Below are 24,457 nucleotides of genomic sequence, written 5' to 3'. Positions count from 1 at the left end.
TGTTTTGCTGACCTTTGTTCTAAATGATGATAAATGTTCTATTTAATTGCAATATTCTTCACTGTCTTTTTTTTTTTTTTTAATATCCTGTCCTCTGCCAAGAATATTCCCCTTCTAGCACTCCAGCTCACTCTTTTGGTCTCAAATGAAACATCTCATTCTCTGGGAAACCCACCCTGACTTTCTTTCACTAGGTGAGGTGTATTTCCCAGGTATTCATAGGAATACAGAATCTGGGCATCACAGATATTGGCAAAGCAGTGTTTGGCCTCGTCATCCTAACAGTGGTATAGCTAGGACAATGAGAGGAAAGTCTTGGCATTGTCCACAGAAAGAAAGAGGACCAAAGCAGGTGAGTGAACCACAGTGCTCAACAGGTGGCAGGTGGCTGTTTGGCCACGGAGTGGCACGAGTCTTTGGATGGCTAGGCCCTGTCTGTCTCTCAAGAGTGTAGTGTGCTATGACCATCACAGCATAGAAAGCACACGCTGTCTAATTACAAATGCTCCTTGGCTTTCGATGAGATTATGGCCTGATAAACCCAACATAAGTTGCAAATGCACTTACCATGTCTAACCTACTGAACACCATAGCTTAGCCAGGCCTACCTTAAGCTTCTCAAAACATTTACCTTAGCCTACAGTTGGGCAGAAATATTTAACACAAAGCCTATTTTATAATACAGTGTTGAATATATCATGTGATTCACTGAATCCTATACTCAGAATCTGTGACAGCTCTCGTTAAAGCTCTTGTTAAAGAATTCCAGAGAACATGGATCTCCTTGCCAGGTGTGTGTTTTGCCAGTTCTTTGTACTTTCTTTCATTTTCTTCTGTATTTTTCACTTTTTGTGTCCTTTTTCAATGAAAGTTGTATTCTATCTATCGCTGAGGACACCTGATAACCCAGGTGTCACTTTTTCCATCTTGCAATATTCAGGAGACTCAAGTGCAGAATGTGGTCTGGGGTCTCCCTTCATAATTACCCAGGAGGCAGAACAAGAAGTACAATGCGTGTATCAAGAATGTTATTGTATAAGTTTCCTTCACATTTCTCCCAGAGGTTTTGACAAGAAGATTCCAAGTATTCAGACCACATGTTCTTATACATATCTCCTCCCGGGGATAAACACATTATCTAAGTTCACCTGAGAAAAGTATAGAACCCACAGAAATGAAAAAGAATTATAGTAAGTCTAATGACCATGTGGCACCCAGTTAGGCAGTTCGAAGTACTTTAAGTGAATTAAAAAAATATAATCTTCTTAACAGCAGTCCTGAGAGACAAATATGAGCCTCATTCACAGATGAGGAAAATAGGAATCAGAGTAGTGAAGCAATTTTCCCAAGATCACACAGCAAGAAAATGGTGGAAGCATCATACCAGACAAGATCTCTGTTTTTCCCAAGTACAGGTCTTTTCCATTCAACCATTCAGAGCACTGGGATTAAGTCAAGTAGGGTGGCCAGATTCAGTAAATAAAAAATATAGGGTACTCAATTAAATTCAAACTTTAGACATTTATTTTTGGTATAAGCATATTCCCTGAAATGTTTGCATATAAGTGTCTGAGACAGAGTTAAACACACAATAAGAACTCTGTTCCTACTATGTGCCAGAATCTATGCTGGGAACATAGTCCCTTCTCCTACCAGCACCAGAGGGAGATAGTCTCTTGAGGACAGAAACCAGATGGTATGGCATGAGGTTATGCTGAATGTCGGATATTTTCTCCCTCATTTGTAGGTTCCCCCTTAGTGAAACGAATGTGTATAACTGTGCAGAGCTTAAGATTCAGTAACATCTCCAGCCGGTGCTAAGGTCTTAATTACCATAATGGTGAAATCCAGGAAAAGTGACACAGATGGTAAGATTGCACTGGACTCCAGCAATGGAGAGAGAACATCCTGTCTTGTGTGTGTATGTGTTTTTGTTTTTGCGTGTGTGTGTGTATGTGTGTGTGTGTGCGTGCACGTGCGTGCACATGTTGTATGTGGTTTTTGTAATCAATAGGCGCTTGGGCTTGTGGAAAACAAAACAAAACAGGAAATCTCTCTGGACTTTGTGAATTTCACCATCCAGGCAGCTCTTGGGAAGAAATCCTGCCTGTGAGTCTCCACTGGCTCTTTCCCAGAACCCTGAGGAACAGAATGGGGACTGGTGCAATGGCCAGGCAAACCCTGGATAGAGCACAAACACGCTCTGATAAAAGGCTGACATCAAACAGGGAGCCCTTGCAAAGCTGCAGAAGCCAGCATTGTGTCAGTGCAGGATCACTCTTTCCTTACGTCTCAGCCCTTGCAACACTCTATCCACAGTCCAATTAGATCCCAAGGGAGGAGAATCGTAAAATGTTCCAACTTCACAAGACTGTCTGCAAATCATCTAATCTATCCACTTAGAGATGCAGATACAGTGGCCCAGAGAGGCTAGCTGGCTGGTTCAAGGTGATAGAGTCACTTTGTGATGAAACCACTCTATTCCTCCAGTTAATGCTCAAAAATCACCCTCTAAGGTGGGTTTCCTATCCCCGTTTACACATCAACACGAAGAAGGGAGGAACTTCATGAAAATCCATTGGAATCCTGGCACCCCTGACCTTCAAGGTCACAGTTAAATGCTAAAATTTCACCCCCAAAATACTTTTTCAGCTGCTCAGCTTTGAGTCATGTACTTGTGTGTGTGTGTGCGTGTATGCGTGTGTGTGTGTGTGTATGTTTTCTGAGAGGAAAACAGAACCTTTCATTGGGGGCATTTCATTGGGGGCATTATTGACTCCTGGTTTATGAGGAAGTAGAGGGACCTAAAAAATAAATCTACTATAATACAAGGGCTCCGTTTGCACGGTCATTGGTTTTCATAACAAAGGTTTACATTTCCAGAACTTGTAAATGCTTCCAACTTCTAGCTAATTAGTTAGCAAACCAAGTAGGTCAGGAGGAGAAAACAGCCACAAAAATGTTAAGCAATCAAAATAAAGTAGGATTTATTCCTGACTCTATTGTTATTTGAACTTGCATAAGTGATTCTACTTTCTAAGCCTTAATTTCCCCATTCTGCAAAATGAAGGGGCAGAAGATATATTTTTGAAGGCTTAATAAGTTCAATAAACATTCATTGAACTTCTTACTCCTGCCCATGTGCTGTCTAAAAGTAAAGAAAGGGAATGAACAAGACCCAGTGGCTAACTTCAAAGCACTTATGGTTTAATGGTAAAGACACACAAATAATTAAAATTACTATGGTTTGAATGCTATGAAGAAATACACACGAGAGACTGTGGGAATACAAAGGAAGGGGCCCCTCCAGCTCTAAAAATTATGACAAAGTCTTAGGAATCTTAAACTTTAAACATCCTGTATTTGATTAAGATATTTGGGGCCATCTACACAGGACATAACTAAGCCTGTGAATTAAATCCCATACTCCATACTTCCAATGACTGTATTTTTTTACATTAAAAATGAGTCTCATGTGCTGACACCAAGTCAGTTATTTTTGATATTGAGATGGATATGATCTGCAAGACTCCAAAAAGATGCCCTTAAGTGCTCACTCTAAGCCTCATGGACTTTGTTATCTCCACAGTACTAATAAGCTTGGTCATATGGCAGCCTGATCCATACCAAATAAGGAAGTGAAAGCCTTTCTAAAGACAAAATAATCTATTATCTTTTGATCCTCTGGCTCCATTCCAGGGCCCAACACAGTAACTAACGTGAAACATAAAGTCAGTCAATATTTGTTGAATTGAATTAAAAGTTCATATAGAATGCTGAACGAAACAAACCAATTTATAAATGCCCAAAGCTAAGATAACGTGTATATGTGGGTATGTCTGTGATGCTCTTGTTCCCCAAGACTATTTGTATCATCCATATTAATTTGGTGCCGCCAGTCAAAAATTGAAGGTTATCTCAGCTCCTCCTTCCTTCTCAAAACCAAACTTCCTTCCCTGAAACCCCTGCTATCTCTAGTGAAAGTTAATAATGCTTTTTCTACAGGAGATGTCCATCCCTCTAGACTGGACTTCCTGCTCCAATATTACCAACTCCAGAGCATCCTTTCACAGATTCCTAAATATCTGCTTCTTCCATTCTCTTGTTTGAACTTCTTCAAACTTTCCACTACTTTCCTCATTTGGTGTTTCTTCTCCCATCTGATCCCCACTGCTCCACTCTAAGATCCAGAATACTCCAACTTCTTAAACTAGTGCACTAACTTTTTCTTACCCACATGCATTTTTTTCCTGCTGTGCCTTTGGTCCAAAGTACCGTACTCCCACTTCTTCCTCCTTGCTGAACTCCAGGAAATATTCCCTGCCATCAGGACCTTGGTATATCTTGAGAGATTTTTTTTCTCTCTCCCTGGTTTCTCCTTTCACTCAATTTTTGCATCTTACACATTCCCTTGCAATTTTCTTGTTTGTGTCCTTCTCACTTATCAGACAGTGAACTCTTCTAGGTCAAGGTCAGATATATGAATCATCTCTGTGAACATATAATAGGTTCCAAAAATAGGTGTTAAGCTTCATAGATGTGGAACAGGATGCTGTGACAGAGATTAAACTTGTATTTTTATTGCTGTTGTACTCTTCTAGCAAGAGATGACAGAACCGTAATTGGTCACCATAAAAAGACCAAATTACATTGAAGGCATTGAAATGTGGTAAGGTGAATAATGAAAGTAGAATTCCTTTTGGAGACAACTGAGATTATTGCCTGGAGGAGTGTGGGTTGACAGCTTTTTTCCCAGGAAATGAATGAAGGTATAAAATAAGAAAGCTTCTATAGTCCTGAAGAGAGATGGGAGGTTGCTGCCCCTGACTTGTAGGAAAACTAATTGCTGAGCCCATATTGACAATATGTTTAGTAGATCAGGAGGGTGAGGACTGCTGAACATAAGAAGGATTGAAGAGGAATCCTAGCAGAATCTGCACAAAAGCATAAATACATGCTTCTAGCCACCCTGGAACTCTGGAATAGGATCTCCCCAGGTCATGTGCAATCGAAGCATCAACATACCCTCTCATAGCGACTGCAGGAGATTTCAATCATTCATTTCTCTGGTAGATATAGGAGATAAGAGAAAAAAGCTAGGAACAGAATAAAACATGTCCACGTCCTCTGGTATTGAGGAGACTAATTGGTCATCCTGTTAAAATCAATGACTGCATAATTAAGTAGCATGTGTAAAAACACACTGAGAGAAGTGAGTAGTGTTACTTAAACTTTAGTCTTCTTAATCCCAAACAAAGCCGGAAGGTAGGTATGGTGAGCGACCTCAATGACTATTTAAAGGAGGTTACAACTAATGATTATATAAAGGAGTACTGAACAAAAGGAAATAGAAACCTTCAACTACATACATGTCTAGAGGGCTTTGGTGTGAATACAGGCATTTTCATTGACATAGATCTCATAATGCCGTAGCATATCATTATACATTTGTCAAAATTCATAGAATGTACAGTGGCAAGAGAACTCAAAAATTAATCATGGATTTTGAATGGTAATGATATATCAACACTGGTTTATCAACTATCACAAATGCACTACTCTGGGGGGGATACTGAAAGGGGGTGAGGCTGTGGGTATACATGGGTAAGGCATATATTGAGATTTTCTATACTCTGCTCAATTGTGCTGGGAAAATCAAACTGTTTTTTAAAAAGTCAATTTTATGTCCTGCCAGATAACATCTCCACATATGCTGTGGATAGTTTGACAAATGAAGGAGTGAAATGAAGAGAATAGACAACTATTAATCCTTTCCTAATTATAGGTCTGTTGCTTCTCAACCTTTTGGTTAAAATGAAATGCAGTGTCTAGTTCTAGACCTGTGGTAGGGCATCTGCCTACTAGCTTCTGGAAACCTCTCAACAACCTGTGGATAAAGCAGCTCTCAACAACCCCAGTGAATCTTAAGACAGAACCAAATAAATGGTCCTAGAAGATACTGGGCCCAGATCACCTACAGCAAAGGGTCTAGTTGAAACACAGCTCCAAATCCCAATCTTTACCCCTGGCCTCCTTCAACCCATCTCTTAGTTTCAGTCTCAGTTCCCGCTTTCAGTGAAGAAGTACCAACTGGCAAAGACCCATTTCCTACATGAGAAATGTGCGACTCAATCTAAGGCTCTGTAAATCACAGAAACGACACCTAATTTCCACTGTCAGGATAAACTTCACTCTTCAAGCCATTGTCCCCTGAATGATGAGAGCCCAACAGAACAGCTCCTTAATCTAGGTGACAGAATAAGGTATTTAGAGCCAGCCAAACCCCCTTCCTGCAACACTTACCTCTGTTAATGAAAAAATATTAGAGAAATAAATATACATCCCACTGAGACACCTACATGGGGCTCTGTCAGCTGTCTGTTTCTCAAGATGTACAGAGGCAAGATGATAGGGTAGGTTAAATGATCCTCAGGCAAGAAGCTATTTTTCTTGTCAATTATTCCCATATTTCAGCTCTCATCATCTCATGTAGAGGATGAAGTATGAGGTTTTAAAGCGTTAAAAATAACACTGTGCATTTTTTTAAACATTTTTATATGCTAGACATAGAGTTCAGTGTTTGACATATAAGGACTCATTTAATTTGCACAGTCACACCATGAATTGGATACTCCTACTGTTCCCATTATGTAGCGGGTATGACTGAAGACCCAGGGAACTTGAGGCACTCTTTATCAGATAGTCTGTATTTAGTAGGGTTAAATTTAAACTCATGTTTCACAAATTCCAAAGTCTAAACATTTAACCCTCTGTTAAGTTGTTGGTTAGGTTGAATTGTCTCCTGGCAACTCTTTTTTTTTTTTTTTTTTTTTTTTTTTTGGTACCAGGGATTAAATCCAGGGGTCCTTAACCACTGAGCAATATCCCCAATCTTTTTTTTTTTTCTTGTTTCATTTAAAGACAGCATCTTACTAAGTTGCATAAGGCCTCACTAAGTTACTGAGGCTGCCTTTGAACTCACGATCTTCCTGCCTCAGTCTCTGAAGCCTCTGAATAAGAAGACTAAAGTTTAATTCATGTGTGAACCGCTGTACCTGGACTCCTTGCAACCCTTAAAATGTTGAAATTTAAAAATTTTGAGGCTCCTCCAATTGGGTAACTTGATGAATGTCACAAATCCAGAATGATTTGGAATTAGGATTCAAACTCATCTTGTTCAGAACACAATCTTCTTCTGTGTCTAGTCTTCTTTCCTAAATATTGAGGAAAGGTGGTAATTGAGGGGCATCACTTATTCTCAGGAGGGGAGGGTATGATTGGTATGGTTAGCTTTGCTCTGAGAACTCCCAAGTCTTTATTGGCCAGAACAACATTCCAAAACATGTTTCTAGGAATCTCTTAGTTCATTGAGACATTAATTGACTTTGAGTTAAATGAAATTGGAGTGGAGGGTGGAGGTTATTTCTGTGATCAGATATAGTTGGGAAAGACTACATTAAACAAAACTGCACAGATTATTCTATGTAAAACTTGAAAGCTGCTAACATGTTAGCAGTCAGTGGCAAGTCCTGAGAAGGTAAGTTATAAAATACAGCATTTGACAAACATACTTGTCCAAGGAGCTTTTTGACTTTGAGGTGGTTCTGACGACATCTGGGAGTGTGGAATTCTTCTTCAAGTTCTGCAAGTCTAGCTTCTAGGCCTACATAAAACCCTCTATCAGCCAGGAGCTGACCAGGAAAGAGAGCTCATCCCAGTTCTGTCAGTAAATATTCAGCCTTGGCCAAGTCAGTCTTCTCTGGCCCTCAAATACCTTGCATGTACAAAAACGGTACTAAACACTCTTCTTTCTGAGGGCTTTACCTTCTGGTATCACCATGAGTGTATGAACCATGTGAAGCTATGGTTTCCAAACTAGACCCTGGGCTGCCTTGACTATGTGAGCCCACCATGATTATGGTCACAGATTCTGCCACATCCTACTCAACTATAAATCATTTGGAGGCCTTTGTGCTGAAGCCAGGTCCCCCAAGTCTTTGGCCTTTATTTATCCCCCCACCTTTACTTCTTCCCACTGCCCATTTAGCATTCTATGCACCAGGCAGCAGCTTCTCACTTCTGCTAGATTTTTAGTGCTATTTCCTCTCCTTGGAACACCTTTCCCTCCCTCTGATAATTTTCTTCCATCATTAATCCATCAAGTCTCAGTTTAAAGACCACCTCTTCTGGGTAGCAAGTCTCTGACTTCCTAAAGCTGAAGCAGACACTTCCAGTTGTGATGCACCTTCTTCTATCTCTTCCTATAACAAAATTTATTGTACTGTGTTATACTTCCTCGTCTATTTAATTGCTTATCCATCTTTCCTAATAGACTGTGTACATGCTGAGTTTGGGGGCCCTGTTTTATTTACTATTCATTCTCTCATGCTTAATATAGTATCAGAGCTCAGTTGTTGATTAACCAATTGGTCTATCATAAATTAACTAATATCAAGAATCCTAATCCTTTATATCTCTCCCTATCACTTTCTCTTAGCTTAGAAAACTTCTCTGTCCAGCTTTGGGATAATTCTGTGCTCTTAATTTCTGCCTCATTCCTATTGATACCTCCTTCCCTCCTGCGAAGAGCCAGGAATTCTGAGATAAAGTTCTTGGCTTAAAAATCTTCCATACTCTCCAAAAGAATATGGAAGTATTTTCAAACTTTTTGTTATAAAATACCTTGAATAACAAGATACAAATGGAAAATTTCTCTAAACACATTTTTGTCTTAAATAATTATACAAATTATACATTTTACTCTATAATAGATGGGTTTTTAAATATAAACAACTTTTTTTTTCCCCACAAAATGACTCTCATGGAAAAGTCCCTGGGCCTTATTTCATCAATGACATGGAGTGCCTGCTAGTAATTCAGATTCCCAGGCTGAACTCACCCTCTAAATCACAATCTTAGGAGAGATATTTCAGGATCTGTGATTTCATAAATTCCTAGGAGATTCTTATATAATAAATATTAAGTTCAAGAATCTCTTATCTTTTTTATCCTATGGCTTTGGGTATAGATAGGTTGGTTTGTAATAGTGTATCACCCTGGGCTTGGATACTACAGTTTAAAAATTTAAACACCTACAGGATGTTAATAGCTACTTCCCAGGTATCAGAGTATATAGTTTGTGGTTAAATCTGAACTAAATATCCCAATTGCTTTGAACAAGGCTAGTTGGGCCACAGCTAATTAACTGATATAACCTAGGCCAATCATAAATTTTCTTGGTAATTTAGATTTACTTTCTCTTTGGTCTTTCTGAGGGTTTGAATTGATTTAGATATAAAACTGGACTTGGCTAGGCTAGCCATGATGTGTTTAGCTATGTACCTGGAAGCCAGAAAAGATAAAGGGGGGCAAAGAATGAGAAAAAAGGAGGGAAAGTGAGAGAAGCAGAGAGAGAAGCAGAGAGAGAAGGAGAGAGGGAGAGAGGAGAGAGAGAGAGAGAGAGAGAGAGAGAGAGAGAGAGAGAGAGAGAAAACAAGGCAGCCCAAGCACAGAGAGAAACAGTCTCCAGGATTATTGCTGAGAAGCAGTTTGTGCTCTCTCCTTGAGTTACATGAGAAATCATTACTTTATCAGTATATAACCTTTTTTTTGCTTAGAAAGTTGCAATGAGTTTCTGTTTCTTAGAATTAGAAGAGCTTTGATAAGTCTAAATAGTAGGCTTCTTAGCTTGACACAGGGCTCTTCACAGTGATGCCAATCTCCACAGCTTTATGTCCCACCACAATAATCTGGCCCCATTCTGCTTACCAGATATGTTGAACCACCACTAATCCTGGACCAGGCAGGTGACAAAATTTTATGCCACTGCCACTGTGTCTTCATACATGGATTCTCTTAGTCTGTGTTATGTTTCCTCTATCCTACTTCCAATCAAATTAAACTCATTCTTTAAGATTCACCACAACTGTAATCTCCAGAAACCCTCCCCTGATTTCCCAGAAGAACTGAAGACCCCCATTCACACTGGACAACACATTTGTAAGTGACCTCACAACAGTTTCTTGAATTGTCTATCTTCCCTTTCCCATGGAGTCTGAGTTCTTTACCTTACTGAATCAGAAATTCTTCGTACAAAGCATAATCTAAGGTAGGTGCTCAATAATTGCTTCTTGTATGAAAAGTATTGAATGGATGAATGGTAAAATCTGAGGAACAGATTATGCGATCCTAATAGACTGACTCAGTCATCAGAGCAATAGATTTCGCTTACGTTGTTCTAAACTATCTCCAGACCATTTGTCCTGCCTGTCACTGAACTGATAGCAATTGTGAAAGTGATGAATAGCAGACCAATTATGAGCAATAGGAAACATCAGTTATAACTCCAGGGAGAAGATGCAGCCATATCAGTAGCCTCATCCATCTAACTGTGAGTCATCTTCCCAAGGCATCTTGCCCTGTGACCTTGAATTGCCAAGGGCTTCTTAGCTTTGGACAAATCCAAGTTCTTCACAGGATGGCTCCTCCTCCCAGCTTGTCCCCTAAAAGGCGTTGCTCCTGGCTATTCACTCCTGGAAGGGAAAAACTGGATAGAACCCATGAATTTTCCCAAAGGGAAGTCCTTAGCCAAAGATCCCAACTCCACCCAATAGACAAGACCTGTCTTCTAAGGCCTTCTCTCCTTTGACAGATAGTAACTCCTCTCCCTTGTGGTGAGAACATCTGGAGATGAGAGGAGGATGGAAAGGTTTCATGTGGAGGATTTGTCCAAAACTGTGGAGTTTACATTGCTAAATGCTAGCTTAAGTTAATGGCAAGTTCCTGAGTGAAGAACTAGACAATTTCCCTTCTGTGGTCTTGGTGATCTCATTTTTCCAGTAATGTTCATGTTCCCTTAGGAAGCATCAGAGGGAAGAAGCCTCTCTGGCTGATGGGGCTTCCATGGATGAGGTTTTGAATGGAGGCAGGGAGAGACTATTGGGAGGATAGGAGAGGGTGTGCTTGGTCTAGACCTCTACTGAACTTGCCTTGGGCTTTGAAAGGGAAACTTGAAAATGTGGCTGGGGAAGTTATGCAAGGGAGGTTCATCAGAACCTTTCCATCATGGCAAATTAGAAGTCTAAATCACTTAACCCAGAACAAGATGCTACACATGCTGGAGGACCAGCAGAATACAGAGGTTAAGAGTGCGGCATTGGAACAAGACCCTAGGTGCAAACCCTAGTGTTATCACTATGCCACAAGTTAATTGTAGAGACTTCAGTTCTCTAAATGTTGAAGTATTTCACTTGCTGCATGTTAAATGGGAATATATTAATATCTACCTCAATAAGAACTGCTAGAAGTATCATTTGTAAAGTGTCTAAAATAATGTCAAATATATATATATATCCATACACATGCATATATTTGATGATTAAATGACTATCGACTAAGCCCTAAATGTGAATATTCTCTAGATGAAAGTAAATTAATAAATATATAACAATAAAAAGTAGTTAGGCATGTTTATTTATGTAAAAAGAGGGTCTAAACAAATCTACCCTCGTCTAGAACTATTGTATTCTTTTTAATATTTTCTATTGGGGGCAAAAAACTGTCATAGTAATCAACTCTCTGAGATACTATTTGCCTTTGGGGAAGTGTGACTTTCCTTGTCTCTGTGAACTGATTATCCATTTGTTTCTCAAATTGGTATATACCTGAAGGCAAGACAACCACTATTTATCTTATACCCACTCCATACTGGATACTTTAATCAGAAACAAGAGCAGAAGACAGGAGGACAAAAAGGAAAAGAAAATGAGGGGGGAAGGTAATGAGAGAAAAGGAAGAGGAAAGAAACCATAACTAATATTTATCAATTTTTAAATTACATAAGGCATTGCTAAATGCTTTACATGCATAATTTGCTTGAATAACAACTCTAGTGTTAAAGGGCATCATGATTCCCCTGGAGAGCCTGAGCAACTAAGTTATATCCCCCATAGTAGGCAGTCAGATGAGCACTTAAATCTCCATCCATTGGGTTTTGTACATCTCCTTATGTGATATCTAGAAGAACCCTATGAAGCAGGTCCTCTTGTTATTTCTATATTCCAGATAAGAAAAGAGAGCTCTAAGGCTGGGCTGTGGCTCAGTAGTAGAGTGCTCCCCTAGCACATGTGAGGCACTGGGTTCCATCCTCAGCACCACATAAAAATAAATAAAATAAAGGTATTGTGCCCAACTACAAATAAAAGAAAGAAAAAAAGAAAGAAAGAAAGAAGTATGTGTGTGTGTGTGTGTGTGTGTATGCACATACATTTTTAAATATATATATATATATATATTTTTAAAAGAGAGCTCTAATAGACTGTTGCATCTAATAAGTAAGATGAAATTAGATCTGGTTGATTCCAAAACCAAGATCTTATCTATGACATCTCACTAAATCCCCCCAAATTATTTCTACCTGAATATAACTAATACCCTCAATAAATAAAAAAGTAAATAAACTAATCTACAGTTGTACCTATATCTATGTATCTATATACATCTATCTTCTGCTCCATTCAAAATGGGTATCTGCATATTTGAGAAATAAGAACCAGGGAAACATTGTGGAGGAATGAGAAGAGCCCTATTAACATGTACCCTGACTCCCAAGAAGCCACCATGCTTCCATTTAGCGATGCTCCCTCTGATGTTTTTAAGAGAACCAATAACTATCCCCACCAATAAAAGATGTAGCTGGAGAGCAAGCTAAAGTTGAAGGAACCAAGTTCAAGTTCTTCTGAGAGTGGATACATGCTGCCTTAAAAGGGGTTAACAAGAGGGGTTTGAATGGCCTCAACAAAAGTTCTTCATTGAGTTTTCAGTTAAAAACTTCAAATAGATGTTGCAATAGAATCTAGCTTCCACGGGGCTGAAAAGTGACTAAAAGGTGAGAATGAAGTTTTACCAACAAGGAAAAATGAAAAAGATAACAGTGGCAGGAGGGGCTCTAGAATCTAAGAAATGCTGTTTGATGACAGAAGAGGCTTTTCAAAATGTGGGGAAAGGAGCCAATGATGATGGAAGCTGTATTATTTACATGCTGAGACCAAGGCATTAGAACCAGAAAAACAGAGGTTTATGTACTAGCTGCATAGCCCACAGGCTGCAAGACATTCCTTCTCCTGAGCTTTAGTCTCCTTTAGCCAAGAAGGAAAAAAAAAAAAAAAAAAAAAAAAGTTGTGCTTTGAATACCTACTATATGCACAACAATCAAGATAAAAGCTATTATGACCAAAGACAAATTCAAAAGTCTGAAATCTTAGGTTCTATTCTTAACTCTATAGGCAACTAAAGCAGTCTCTGTGTGTTCTAGTTTCTCTCTCAATACATCATATGTATGAATTAAGAAAGACTTAAATATACTAGAGTTATTTCAGGGGCTATAATCAGGATGATTGAGATAAGACCAGTCTACTAGTATTGTAACCCAAATTCCTCTTGAAAGTTAATTACCAATGCAATTAACTTTCAGGAAGTGATTATAAGGGCTCTGCCCTCATGAGTGGGATTGATACCTTCCCTAAAGGTTTTGACCTGGAAGGGAGTACTCTCTTTCCTTTCCATCCTTTCTACCATGTAAGGACACAGTGTTCCCCTCCAGATGTTACAGCAACAGCATTTACAAGACACCAATCCTGCTGGCACCTTGATCTTGGATTTCCCAGCCTCAAGGACCATAAGAAAATCAATTTGTTTTCTTTATAAATTGTCCAGTCTCAGACATTTTGGTGCAAACAGACTAAGACAGAGTCTAAATGAAGACTTAGACTCGTGTGATGAAAAACTGTTTAGGGAACCAGGAATGGTCAGCAGGTGAGAAGTAAAGTCCTACTGAGACCTAAAATGACTTCACATATCTGAAAGCCTATCATTTAGAACCAGGAAATAAGACGATCTTCTATTGAGCTTCTTTTTATGTCAAGCATTATTACTAAGCATCCTACATGGATTATCTGAGCTAATTTTCAAAACAATTCTATAAGCAGACATTACTAATGAAAAAACAAAAATTTAAAACAGAGAAGTGTGCAAAAATACCCAAAGGCACATAAATTTTGTGGCCAAGCTGATATTTGAATCCTCATTTCTCTGATTCCAGAACATATGCTTTGCCTAGTAAGTCAATAGCTAAGACTTGCTCATTAAAGTGTTGATGGATGGGACTAGAAAAAGGAAGAGAAGAAAATGTATAGGAAAATATTTTGACTCAACATTATGGTCCTCTTAATTAGGGAAGAAGCTGCTTAGGGTCATGGAGCAAGTCATTCCTATGAATATTCAAACACATGCCCTTATAGAGTAGAAAAGGATCAAACCTCAGGTAAGGGTATCACTTCTATGCTTTCCTTCATTATGGACATGTATGTGATCATAAAATAATTAAATGTAGAGAAAGAGGAGAAAGTAGAGTAAGAAGAAGCAAAGAAAGAAGAAAAGTCAATTAGGCGTTTGTCTAAGCATATACTATGCTCCAGGCATGCAACTGATCATGGTATCACCCAACTCATTTAATACAATAAGCTTAGAAATTAGGATATATTATTACCAACCTTATATCACATCTGAGAGAATTAAGGCTCAGAATCCCATTGCCAAAAGTCACATTGGAAAAAAATAACCAGGACTTGACAGATTTGACCAGCATCAGACAGAAAGAAACTCTTAATTACTAGAGGAGAGAGCATAAGTTCTCCTATATGATCATTTTGGTCTACAGGCCTATTAATTCTGGCTGTGCTGATTGTCAAGAAATGATAATAATCATAATCAAGTCCCATAAAACTTTTAGGCCTAGCGTGGTGTGGGGTGGCGCCTGCCTGTAATTCCAGTGGGTCAGGAGGCTGAGACAGGAGAATCACCAGTTCAAAGCAAGGCACTAAGCAACTCAGTGAGACCCTGTCTCTAAATAAAATACAAAATAGGGCTAGGGATGTGGCTCAGTGGTTGAGTACCCCTGAGTTCAACCCCAGGGCCCAAAACAAACAAACAAACAACAACAACAACAACAAACACCTTCTAGGCCTAACTATCAAGTTGCAAGAAATACAGAGCCAGAAGATCTTGCTAAATCACACAATGGGGATTCAATCACAATGAAAAAAATCCAGGCTCTTGGGGATTTTAGTGAAGAAACAACTCAAGTTTATCAAAGCAATATCCCAAGAAATAAAAAAAGGAGATGGAGGGAGGAACCTATAGATTAAGAGACCTACTTAACAGACAAATGTAACCTTTGAGTCTTATTTAGATGCCACTTGGAACAAACAAACTGGTACTAAAGACATAAGACAATATGGTAAACATGAATGGTGACTGAATGTTTAATACATAGAAATTATTGTTAATTTTGAAAAGTATCTTAGTAGTACAGAGGCTACTTTTTATGCCTAACATTTAGAGATATGGACTTCAACATTTACCTGTACAATTATATAATGTTTGAGGTATTTGTTCAAAATTACCACTGCAGAGGGGAAACGGATGAGAGCAAGAGATGCAGTCTTGCCATGAGTTGATCATTGATGAAAGTAGGTGATAGGAACAGAGAGTTTCATTATGCTGTTCTGTCTTCATCTATGCCATGCTTTTCTAAACAAAATTACTTTTAGAGTGGGTAGCAGATCCTGGGATTTAACAGTGTTCTCTAAAATGGTATATGCTGGAGATAAAGCTAAAACCAAAAGACATAAATGACCCATGAAGAAATGGCATTCCTTGTAGTCTTCCCCTCCTCTCAGGGTAGGAACTTACGGCAAGGAACCCTTCTGCTCTGTGGAATCGGGAACAGTCAGGCTCTGTTGACCAGAGAAGGCACCACACAGACTATTTGTGAAATGGTACAAACTTATGCTGTTCTCAGAGGCACATGCCTGATAAATGTGGAGAAAAATCTGGAATGAGTTATTTTTTTTCTTCTTCTTAGATTTGAGAGAAATACAGAAGAGAGTTGGATTGTTTGTGCATTCTCTGTGCCCTTCACATCACTGCTGACTGAAGTTGCCTAATGACCCAAGAAGAGGTCTCTGTGAACAGGGCTAAGCTCCAACACTGGTGGGGCCTGCAGCTCGCTCTGTTCCTGGAAGCCCAGCACTGCCCTGGCGGGGACAGTCACCACATGACACCCTCAGATAAATGATGGTGGTGGAATGAAAGACGGCGAGGAAAGGAAATCCAGACTTGGCTCTGATATTAGCTAGCCCTGTGTGGCTTCAAGGGATGGTTGCTTACACTCTCTGAGACTAAATTTCCTTATCATTAAAATGAAGGTAAATATTGCTAACTTCTTAGCACAGTTGAGAGGATTAACGGGGAGGGTGTATGTGTGAAAGCACCATGTTAGCATGCCAATGCAGGTTGGTGCCCTTTGCACTCTCTACATTTATTCTTATTTAAATATATTCATGGAATTTCTAGTATGTATCAGGTACTATGTTATAAGCTATTGGTACAATGCAGAGCAAAATTTGGTCCAGTCTCTGATCTCATGAGGATTACTCCCTAATATACTGGAAAATACTTTGACTCAATGTAAGGAAAAGTATTCTCTCAATGAGGGAAACAGGATGCTCAGGAGTCACCAAGCCAACCACTGGAACACTGGAAATGTCCACACACAAACTCTACAATCTCTTGCAAGGTGTGGAAGGAAGGACTCAAAAAACAGACTAGCATTGAACCAAATGGCTGCATAATCTCTTCTGTCCCTGAGGCCACTAAGTAACTTTCTCATAAGCACTGTAAAATAAAAAAGTAAAATAATCACAAAGCAAGATAATAAAAGGTAGAGGAAGTGACGCAGACATCAACCAAATAATTACAAAAAAAATAAAAAGCATATGTAGAAATTAGGATAACTGCTATAGAATCAAATTGAAGAGACTTGAAAAAATAAGTGAACAAAGAAACATACGGGAGGATTTATCAACTCGAGAAGGCTTGGCAATCTGATGAGTGTTTGCTTAGGGGAAAGAAGGAGGGAAAGGAGTGAAATGAATGCCAAGGATGGGGAACAGCCTGTGCAAAGACTCTTTGGCAGGATAAAACATAGCATTCCCAGAAACCGGGAAAAGATCACTATGGCTAAAGCAGAGAAACAAAGGAAGGAGTTCAAGGTAAGTTTTAAGAAATTAGAAGGGTTCTGCACAAGGTCTGAGAACATAGCTCACCAATAGTAAGTTTGCCTCACATATACGAGGCCCTGGATTTGGTCACTAGCACAGCAGAAAACAAATAGAATTTTTTAAAAGGGTTCAGTCCAAGCAGCCCCTTGTAAACCATGGTAAGAACCTTGGTCTTGATCCTAGGAGATCAGTTGAAAGCCTCTAACCGTTTTTAATTAGGAAAATGTTGTTGAGTATATTTTAGTTCTTAAAATATCACTTTGGTTTCAAGAAAGAGAATAGATTAGAAGGAACATGGGTCAATATTAGCCAGTTAGGAGGTATTCCAATAGCACAGGAAAGACTTGGATCAGACTGGGTAAAAGCAAACATATTTGAGAAATTCTTAAGACAAACCTATAGGATTTGTTAATGAATTATATGTTAGAAGAATGCATGCAGGCAGAGAGAAAAGACATGCATCAAGGATGAACCCCTGGTTTCAGGATTACAAAAACCGAGGTAGAAAACACTATCAAAAGAAAGGCCAGGGGGGCTGGGGATGTGGCTCAAGCGGTAGCGCGCTTGCCTGGCATGCTTGCGGCCCGGGTTCAATCCTCAGCACCACATACAAACAAAGATGTTGTATCCGCCGAAAACTAAAAGAAATAAACATTAAAAATTCTCTCTCTCTCTCTCTCTCTCTCTCTAAGGAAAAAAGAAAGAAAGAAAGAAAGAAAGGCCAGGCCATTCATGGCAAATGCAGTAGATTGGTCTATAAGGAATACAAATGATGAAAAGCCATTGCATTTCCACTGAGAATTAATAGGGATAAATCAATGCAGACAGCAGATGTAGTCTACTTTTTCAAGAAGTTTGGCTCTTAAGAAAAAAAGAACTACAAGTTGGGAAAGATAATGGAATGAAGTGATAGTGCTTTTAGTACACTTTAGGCCTCCATAAACTACACGTTATTTTAAAAGCTGAAGAGAAATTGTCAGCCACAGTAATATATACCTCTAAACTCAGTGATTTGGGAGGCTGAGGCAGGAGGATCACAAGTTCAAAGTCAGCCTCAGCAACTTAGCAAGCCATGAACAACTTGGCAAGACCCTGTGGCAAAAAAAAAGATATTAAGGGCTGAGGATGTGGCTTAGTGGTACAGTGACCCTGGATTCAAACCCCAGTAAACAACAACAGCAGCAGCTGAAGGGAAATAGCTAGTAGAAGAGAAAATACCAAAGAGAGGCAAAATGTAGGTATTCAGATTAAACCTTTGCTCTGCCAGTTCTTTCAGAACCTTGGGACAAATGATTTAACTTCTCGATGCCTCAGTGTTCACATTCTAGAAAAGAAAGGCAATAATGATCCTCATCATATGAAGTGGAGGAGAGGTTTAGTAAGATAAGCCTATGCAGTGCTTTAGCTGAGCTCATGGTACCATTGCAGAAGTACAAGGGAAAGACATTCTGCCTTTCTCTTTCTTCTTATGTTTTACATCTGAATTCAGTGTTCCATAAAAAACGCTCTACTCTTTGACATTGAAAAAATGTTTGCATTTGCTAAGACTGTATGTCTTGTATATCTTGATGAATCTGCTAGTTTTCTAGTCCCATGAAAGAGCCGTTTCCCAGTTTCACAAGTAGACAAGCCAAGTATTAAGTTCCTCTTTTGTAATTGACCATGAGTGTGTTGAGTAATATGCGGATTATTTCCCCCTACTTTTCTTTGATCTTCCCTGTTGCCAAGGATTGCCTGACAGTCTGATTCCTAGCCAGTGCACCTCCTTTTCAGAATGCACCAAGATGGAGAGGAAGGGTTCCACAATAGTAGAGAAGAATTAAGTTAGATTATAAGAAGTACTTGATTTTCTTAATCCCTATATTCCCTGAAGAAATTTCAAAATAGAAAGAATTGTGAACCATGGTTTTGGTTGGTGGTTCTCAAGCTCAGTGTACATCAAAATTACCCGAGGAGGTAAGAAAAGTGCAGATTACCAACTCTAACCCCCGAGAAACAGAAGGAGGAAAGCCAGGAAGATGCAGTTAACAAACACTGTCCTTATCTCACCCCAAGTGATGATTCTCTTTGAGATATTCTAAGATCCAGATATGTACTAAACACTTTCTTTTCAGTATTATTGATTGAACCTAGGAACTCAAATATGCTAGGCAAATACTCTACTATTGAGCTGCATCTGCATCCCTTTTGTTTATTTTGAGTCAGAGTCTTGTTCAGTTTCCCAGGCTGGCCTCAAACGTGTCATCCCCCTGCCTCAGCCTCCCAAATGGCTGGGAATCCAGGATTATGCCATCACACAAATGTGATTGATCTCTCTTATTTGGTTCTACTTATTTTTTATTCTATTTATTCTATTTATTTATTTATTTAATTTGGTACCTGGAATTGAACCCAGGGGCATTTAACCACTGAGCCACATCCCCAGCCCTTTTTTTAATGTTTCTTTTCTTTTTTTTTTTTGACAGGATCTTACTAAATTGTTGAAGTTGGCTTTGAACTTGCAATCCTTCTGCCTCAGCCTCCTGAGCTGCTGGGATTACTGGCATACACCACTACACCGGGCTTTATTTCTTTTTTCTCACCTTTTCATATTATTTACCAAAGTGATTTCTATTTTCTGTCTCTCACATATACTCCAGTAGAGACTAAATTTCCAGATGGTAGAGATGTATGCCTTCTTTGCTCCCTGAGGTATTCCAAATGCCCAACACAGTGCCTGGCCCTAAGAAACCCTTAATTAATATTTGTTAAAATTACTTGAACTGATTTTCCACTATCCCCAACTATCTCATATATGGACTTCTGCAGGAAACCCCCCTCCCAACTTAACTGGACCTCTTATTTTAGTAATTTAACATGCAAGTCAAGAACATTCAGAAAATTGCTGATGCCATGAATCTGTCTCTCAGAAGGAAAAAATTTACAAATAAATGCATAATTCTGCATAAATGTTTTGAGATTGGGGGTCCAAAGACCCCTTAAAGTCAAGGATATACAGACTTCAAATGAATAACTTTTGCCCTAAAACCATATTTAATCCCTGTCATGATTAGCCTAAATCCTACCTCTCTCCCTCACATATCTCTTAAATCTTACATCTTACTTCCTACATCTCTCCCTTGGCCCAAAATCTTGAAGGACTCTTTAGAGTTTATACAGTACACATCTCTCAATGCAGCATTCAAAGTTGCCCACAAAACAAGTGCGTTGGTATGCACCTGTAGTCCCCATTACTCGGAGTTTGAGGTGGGAGGATCACTTGAGGCTAGGAGTTCAAATCCAGACTAGATAACATGGGGAGACCCTGTCTCCTTGCTACACCAAAAAAAATATTGCCCACAACTTAACCATCTACCTATCATATTTCAAGTTTTCCTCTCCAAATATTTTAGATCTGTTGCAAAAGTAACTAAACTCCTAATTTTCTGACTCAGACATCTTGGGTTTGAATTCAGCTACCCTACATCTCACTAGCTGTGTGATTTTAGATATCATTTTCCTCTCTATAAGTCTCAAGTTTGTGTTTTTGTCTTTTAATAATAATAGTAACATAATAGTACATACTTCAATTAATGTAGGCTGACAAAAAAATGAGGGAATACATAGTATTACATACAAAGCAACTTTTAAAATTCTAGGAACTTAGTAATTGGTAAGTTTTGTTTTTCTCTCTGCTTGACAGATAATCTTTCCATTCTCCTTCTTTTCTTTTATGCCTTAGTCTAGAGGAAGGTTTGGCAAACTTTTTGTGAAAAGGGAAGAGAAATTTACAGCTTTCTCTGCCATCCTATTTTCTATGGATAGAACTCAACACTGTTGTTGTAGCAGGAAAGTAGTCATGGATATTATGTAAATGAATGTATATGGTGGTGTTTCATAATCATTAAAGAAGCAGTAGGTTGGATTTGGCCTATGGGTTCCAACTAGGTGAGGTTTGATTGCTCACATAAGTTAGTTCAAGAGTCTCTGGGCCTCACTCACCTGTTAAATTGGGGTAATAATAGTACTTCCTTCATAAAGTACTAAATGGTTAAATAATATAAAACATGTACCCTAGCACAGTTTAAATTATTTTTACTACTTTGTTAAATATTTTGTTATCATACTTAGTTTAAATACTTTACAGGTATTATTCACTTTATCAATAGTCTTTCCTCAGCTCTTCTACTATCCAATACCCACCTTCACTTCCCCAAGATATTTTCCAGATTCTCCCTTTCAGAGTTTTTTTTTTCTATTTGTCTTCTAACACTGTTGGAATGCTTCCTATAGTATCTGAAAATAAATCATGTATTAATGCAGCATATGTAAATAATTATAGCTGCTTATGTGGCTTCGGCCTCATTCAGTAGACTGTGAGCTCCTTGAAGACACAGTCTGTACCTTACTGTCCTCTGCATCACATTTCTTAGCAAAGTATCTGGCACCCACTAAGCACCTAATGCAAGGAGATGGTAATGACAGGCTATAACAATAGTGGTGGAAGCACAGTGATGATCCTGGCCATCACAGCCGTGGTCACAATTGAGATAACTGTGGTAGTAAAAGTGGTGGTGGTACACTGATGGCAGTGGTAATGGTGGTTGTCATGGATGTGGTGTTGGTATTGGTGGTAATAATTAGGGTGAGGGGGCTTGCTTGTTAATTTCTTTTCAAAGAGTATCATTTGGAATTCTCTTCTTACTTTGGGCCAAGTAATGGAAATGAAGGAAATAAATCTTTCTGGCAGAAGGAAAGGATCTGCAGGAAGACTGGGCAACCGCAACAAGACCAAAATTATACATGATTCTTCCTCGAGCATCTTAAGAACAAAAATGCTCAGAGGACTAAAAGTCAAGAGATTTAAGGATTAGGGTTAGGGATGTAGTTCAGTGGTACAACACTTGCCTAGCATGTGTGAAGCCCTGAGTTCAATACCAAGTACTAGAAAAAAAAATCCAAGGGCTAGAAAAGAATTGTCCAATTTTTAAGAGTATTTTGTTCTTCAAAATATTAGCAAATGGTCTCTTAATTTTTCTACATGAGACCATGGGGGACATTACCATTATCTATCTGAAAGATGAGGAAACTGAGTCTCAGAGGGACAAATCATATTTCTGAGGTCTTGCCTGTTTCAAATACAGATTTGGCTGTGTGACCTGGAGAGAGTCATTCCTCATCTCTGGGCCTTAGTTTTACAATCATAAAATAAAGAGGTTGACCTGCAAAATAAATAGGACAAGATTTTAATCTCTCTTTCTCGGCCAATAAGTGATTTATCATTGGAATGAAGTGAAAGATATGTATTCCTTTCTCCTGATAATACTATATTTAAGGTTGAAACTAGGTATTGTCAATAAATACTGGCAAGGATGTGAGGGAAAAAGTACATTCATACATTGTTGATGGGACTACAAATTAGTACAATCACTCTGGAAAGCAGTATGGCAATTTCTCAAAAGACTTGGAATAGAACTACCATATAACCTAGCTATCCCACTCTTCAGTATTTATATAAAAGAACTAAGATTAGCCTAGTTTAACAATATAGTCACCTCAATGTTTATAGCAGCAAAATTCACAATAGCTGAATGATGGAATCAGCCCAGATATCCATCAACAGATGAAGAGCTTAAGAAAATATGGTATATATACACAGCGGAGTTTTACTCAGCCATAAAGATGAATGGAAAGTATGGCATTTATCTGTAAATGGATAGAAATGAAGAATATCATGCTAAGTGAAATAAGCCAGACTCAGAAAATCAAGGGTCAAATGTATCATCTCAATATATGGAAAATAGAGTACAATAAGGAAAAGAAGGGCAGAGGAAATGGATACCATTAAGATAAAGAAAAGATCATTGGAGCAGAAGAAGGCGATTGAGAGGAAGGAAGGAGGGATGAGAAAGGGAAGGAAAGGTGGACTGAATTAAACAAAATCACATTATGTGCATATATAAATATACGACAGGGAGTTTCACCTTTATGTGTTGTGGAAACACCAATGAAGTATGTATAAATGGATGAGCAAGGGGAGGATCAATGGAATGGGTGGCAGAGGGGGATGTGAAAAGAGGGGGTAGGAATGGAGACTGAAATGGATTGGGTCAGATTCCATGCACACATGATTTTGTTGGGATAAACCAAGCTACGTATATAACTATAATGCTCTAATAAAAAAAGTAAAATAAGAAGGAGGCATTATCTCTGGATGAGAATAAATTGTAGGTGATGGGGTGCCTCTTTTAATCTCAAAATAACTCTTTCATATTCCATTTATAAGTTAGATCTGATCTTCTCACAGTGCCAAGGGGACCTTAGATGAAGTTAGCCTTATTTCTCATCATATAGATAAAGAAATAAAGACCAGATGTAGAAAGTGAAAGTATATTCAAGACCATATAACAATCAAGGGCAGAGCTGAGTTCAGATCCCTGGTGTTCTAATTCTCTAGTTCATACAGAAAACTGCTAAACCTGAAATGGAAAGGGATAGATACTATAAAGCTCACTTTGCAGAGAAGTAAAAGAAAGGACACATCCACGGTAAAAGGCAGAGAGCTATCTGGCTCTTCACTGAAACTCTCCTTTGTCTTCCCTGTATGGAGACTACTTCACCCACAGGCTAAATTAACAACCACACAAAGTCATGTACATTTAAGCACTAGTTTTGCTGAACCAAGTCTGTGGCTTTGGGCTGTATAAGGGCATTTAACAGGTGGAAGGAGGAGATTTATACATTAATCAAATTCTCCATCATAAAGACTTTTTCCCCCTGCTTTGCTTGTTCAAAACCACAGCACAAAATTTAATTAAGTGCTCCTTTCCAGCTGAGGCAAAAGGCACATCATCCTTTCCAATGTGTTCACTGGAATATACCCAAGGAGACCCCAGCCACCCAAGAAGTTAGTGTCCAATTGTTCCCAAGGCCATTCAGAGCACACCCTGGCCGTCATCCAGAATCAGGCTAGAAGCATCTCACAAACTTCAGGCAAGTCATATCCCTCTCTGTTGTTCCTTGACCACACTACAAAATGGGCCTCAAGAGTTTACCTAGTACCTTGCACATCTCAAGGAGTCAGGGCTCTCATATAAAATTTCCATTCTGCATTGGAAGATCTATGGGAGAAGAACAACCTTTTACTTGGGTGTAACCCCAACTGTGGCATGTTTTATCCATAGTGTGAGTTCCAGAAATGTTTATTAAGTAATAAATGCTCCTAAAATTGCTCTACTTTTGGGGCCAACCAATGGTTTCTTCCACACAAAATGCAGATCTTACTTTAAAATGTCATGTTCCTAGTACTTTAAGCATCAATGAAGTAATCAAGTACTACCAAGAAGAGGAGGTACCAG

At 38.8% G+C, this 24,457-nt stretch overlaps 1 protein-coding gene across 5 annotated transcripts in view; it reads right to left on the bottom strand.

The window, feature by feature from the left end:
* The window catches only part of Astn2 (astrotactin 2), an 847,605-nt gene that overhangs the window by 144,184 nt on the left and 678,964 nt on the right, over window positions 1–24,457 (bottom strand). The window lies entirely within an intron of this gene.

The sequence above is a fragment of the Callospermophilus lateralis genome, chromosome 2 (assembly GCF_048772815.1).
Source record: "Callospermophilus lateralis isolate mCalLat2 chromosome 2, mCalLat2.hap1, whole genome shotgun sequence".
Taxonomy (NCBI): domain Eukaryota; kingdom Metazoa; phylum Chordata; class Mammalia; order Rodentia; family Sciuridae; genus Callospermophilus; species Callospermophilus lateralis.
Note: the sequence above shows the minus strand (reverse complement) of the source record. Positions and strands in the feature narration are given on the sequence as shown.